Genomic DNA, 3,895 nt, shown 5'->3' on the forward strand with positions numbered 1-3,895 from the left:
ATATATATATATATAGGGAGAGGTTCAAATAAAAACCTCACTATCCTAAAAACTAAAAACCAATCCTCTCCATTGGATCTAGATTCATCCAATGGCTGAGATTAAAGCTGCATAAGGGTAATAAGGTAAAATAAACAGCTCACTAAAGAGAGATAATTAATGCTTCTTGTTGAGTTCTCCATTTCCCCATGCAACTCTCTCTCTCTCTCCAAAATCACAGCATTGAGTTCTCCATTTCCCCATGCAACTCTCTCTCTCTCTCCAAAATCACAGCAACTCTCTCTCTCTTTCATCCAAAATCACAGCAAATCACTCTCTGTCTTCAACATCTCCCTATCCACGGTCTTCTTCAACCTTCGTCTTCAACCTTCATCTTCAACCATTGTCTTCAACATTTGTCATCGTTTAATTATTTTAACGCTTTAGTGGTAAGTTTATGAAATTTGTTTGATTTTTCGTCTAAAAGTTTTAGTTTTAACCTTAAAGATCGTAGCTTTTTGTTGTAAAAGGTGAAATATTTTACCTTTTAGTCTGAAAAGTTTTTTTGTTTTTTGAAGAAACCAGTTGAAAAACGAAGACACACATAAGTGAATCCAGATTCACTGCAGTGAATCCAGATTCAGTATGTGAGGTGTTTGTTTTTTACCATAAAAATCGTAATTTTTTGCTATAAAAGGTGAAATCTTTTCATGGTTTAAAATTTTATAGCTTGTTTTTTATCATAAGTTTCTTATTCTTTTTGTTTAAAATTTTATAGCTTGTTTTTTACCGTAAGTTTCTTATTCTTCAATATAATCCAAATTCAATGGAGTGAATCCAGATTCACTGGAGTGAATCCAGATTCACTGGAGTGAATCCAGATTCACTGGAGTGAATCCAGATTCACTGGAGTGAATCCAGATTCACTGGAGTGAATCCAGATTCACTGGAGTGAATCCAGATTCACTGGAGTGAATCCAGATTCACTGGAGTGAATCCAGATTCACTGGAGTGAATCCAGATTCACTGGAGTGAATCCAGATTCACTGGAGTGAATCCAGATTCACTGGAGTGAATCCAGATTCACTGGAGTGAATCCAGATTCACTGGAGTGAATCCAGATTCACTCCAGCGAAAGCTTGGATGGTTAGGATGGTTTTTAATGAATTGTTGAAGAAATAAATGCATGTGCTGTAATTTCGAAGAAATAAACGCATGAGTGAATCTAGATTCACTGCAGTGAATCCAGATTCAGTTATGTGAGGTGTTTGTTTTTTACCATAAAAATCGTAACTTTTTGCTGTAAAATGTGAAATCTTATCATGGTTTAAAATTTTATAGCTTGTTTTTTACAATAAGTTTCTTATTCTTTTTTATTTTTATTTTTGCAGATTTGCTATTGTTTGATAACGAGTTTCAGTTCACTGAATCTGGATTCAATTCAGTGAATCTCGATTCACTCCAATAAATCGAGCTTCAATATAATTCAAATTCAATGGAGTGAATCCAGATTCACTGGAGTGAATCCAGATTCACTGGAGTGAATCCAGATTCACTCCAGCGAAAGCTTGGATGGTTAGGATCATTTTTAATGAATTGTTGTTGTGTTCTTCATGCGAAGATGGAAGATCAAAGCTTGATAGAAGATGAAAGTGAGTTACAGAGAGCAGGAAAGTGATGATAGTAAGAGAGAGTATTAAAGGACGTGTTGTATTTTTGGTTTTAATCATTATCTCCAGCTTCCAATGTTGCCAGCCACCATTAATATAGTGAATTGTTCCAATTTTACCCTTTTCACATTAATGATGTGTATTAAATTTGTCTATATTTACAATTCTGCCATCAAAATGTAGGCCATTAGATTAGATAGATTGAAGGGTTAGGATTGGTTTTTAGTTCTCTAGGTTTTTATTAGAACCTCTCCCTATATGGTGCCCCTAAAATTACTTTTTATTTAATTTTTAATTAAAGGGCAAAATTGTACTTTACATTCCATCTTCGTACTCAATCCTCATTCAGTTCCCAAACAACATTTTTTTCCCACAATCACCTTACAATCTCTTTCGATGACCTCATATTCAAAATTTTCTGCATATGTTATTTAATAAGTTCCTATCAATAAATCAAAGAAGTTAATGTCATCAAAAAGCAAATATCAGTATTAAGAAAGTATTATCCAACTGAACAAGGGTTCTTTAAACTCATTTTTTTAAAACTCCTTTAATTCTTAGATCTCTCCCATTCTCGATTTGAAATCTTCTAAAGAGTTTTTTGAGAAAAGAAGTCTTCTAACAAGCTATCGAACTTGTTATTAGTTGGAAAATCTAAAAACTTATGTTTCTTTTGACGCACGCTTTTTGATCTAAAAAATGGTGAAAAAGAAAGAAAACTTGACAAATAAGAAAAAAAAAACTAAGATGATGGTTTATTCAAGTAGCCAGTAAAAAGAAATGATATGTGTAAATAATAGAGGAGGATTGGGTCAGTATAATTGTTAGAAAATCAAAATCAATCGGATGAGGAGGAAGATGATGGACAATAGACTTCTTCAATTGTCCTTGAAAGTTGTTCAATTTACAAAACTGGGCGTGGGACTCTAAACAAGCACGTGGACCATATCAACGGGAGTATTGGGGGCTGCTTGGATAGATTTTTTTGGGTGGTAAAAGAGGAGAAAACTGCCAAAAATGACAGCTTTTTGGCAGCTTTCCCCCAAAATCACCTTTTTAAGAGGTGATTTTGAGGGAAAGCTGCCAAAAAGCTGACATTTTTAGCAGCTTTCCCCACTTTTACCCCAAAAAAAAGGAACCAAACAGCCCCTAGAGAGCAAAATTTACTGAAATATACCTGTTTGTGAACCTGTTTAACATTCTAATGGGAGTAATCTTGCTCCAATTTTTTTGATGCGTATGTATGTAGAATGACATTTTAATCTCTTTTATACAGATAATTATTGTTTACTTAAAGGGTTGCTGGAGGTAGTCTTATTTTAGCAATTTTAATTGAGTTGTGCGCAGAATTTAAGCCCAAGTCCTTGCATTAACCAACTGGAGAAAAGTTGGTGCTGTCCTGAATGCATATTTAGTTCTCAGACCTGGAAAATTTGGTGTTTTATTCTGTGTCAACATCTACTTTTTCTGGATTTCATTATCAATTTAATATTCAAGAAGCAAAGGAGAAAGGAAATGCCATTGTTTGTCTTACTCTGTTTCAGTTTCAGTATTTGGTGGAGAAAATCACTTAAAAGAGTAACCCGTTTAATATTCAAGAAGCAAAAGAGAATGCCATTGTTTGAAAGAATTTCACTTAAATGTTTAGTATTCTCTACCATTTGGGTTATATGGGTCGGGTCGGGTAACCCGTTTAATAAACGGGTGGATCGCATTGACCCGTTTATTAAACGGGTCAGGTCGGGTTATACTTATACGGGTCGGATCAAATTTTATATGGGTCGGATCGGGTCGACCCGTATGCCACCCCTGGACCGAACACAATAAATTCACTTTGGGAGCATTGAAGCTGTTGTTGGCCATGCATATGCTCATACGCCTACCCTCACTTGTTTTCTCCGTTTGGGAACACGGAATTTTCCGGACACGTGGCGGCCACTCATAAACAGATGAACGATCTCAAATGCTGCCATTTGCACATAATAAAAGCTTCGACCTTTATTCCCTTGCTTTGCTCAATGCTTGTAGGTTTTTTGAGTAGATTTTTGAGAAGATAAATCTTCAATTAGGTTGGAAGAGCCGAAGAGGGACATCAAATCTCTTGTAGGTACCTTTACTTCTTTATTCTAACTATAGAAATTTTCTCAGCCAACATTTTTGGTGTTTGTTTTTCCCCCCTTCATTTTTGGTGTTTGTTTTTCCCCCCTTTGATAAGGAAATAAAGAGGAAAGAGGAAAATTTGAAGC

General features: G+C 35.1%; 1 protein-coding gene across 5 annotated transcripts in view; it reads left to right on the forward strand.

The window, feature by feature from the left end:
• The window catches only part of LOC109841023 (probable 2,3-bisphosphoglycerate-independent phosphoglycerate mutase), a 7,936-nt gene continuing 7,570 nt past the window's right edge, over positions 3,530-3,895 (forward strand). For 3 of the 5 annotated variants that reach the window (XM_020409873.1, XM_020409869.1, XM_020409871.1), the window contains exon 1: positions 3,530-3,752. The gene's annotated coding sequence lies outside the window, so the exon portion shown is untranslated. Of the gene's footprint in view, positions 3,757-3,895 lie in introns of all 5 variants that reach the window. The other 2 variants (XM_020409870.1, XM_020409874.1) reach the window with 1 other exon arrangement.

Source organism: Asparagus officinalis, chromosome 5 (assembly GCF_001876935.1).
Source record: "Asparagus officinalis chromosome 5, Aspof.V1, whole genome shotgun sequence".
Lineage (NCBI taxonomy): Eukaryota > Viridiplantae > Streptophyta > Magnoliopsida > Asparagales > Asparagaceae > Asparagus > Asparagus officinalis.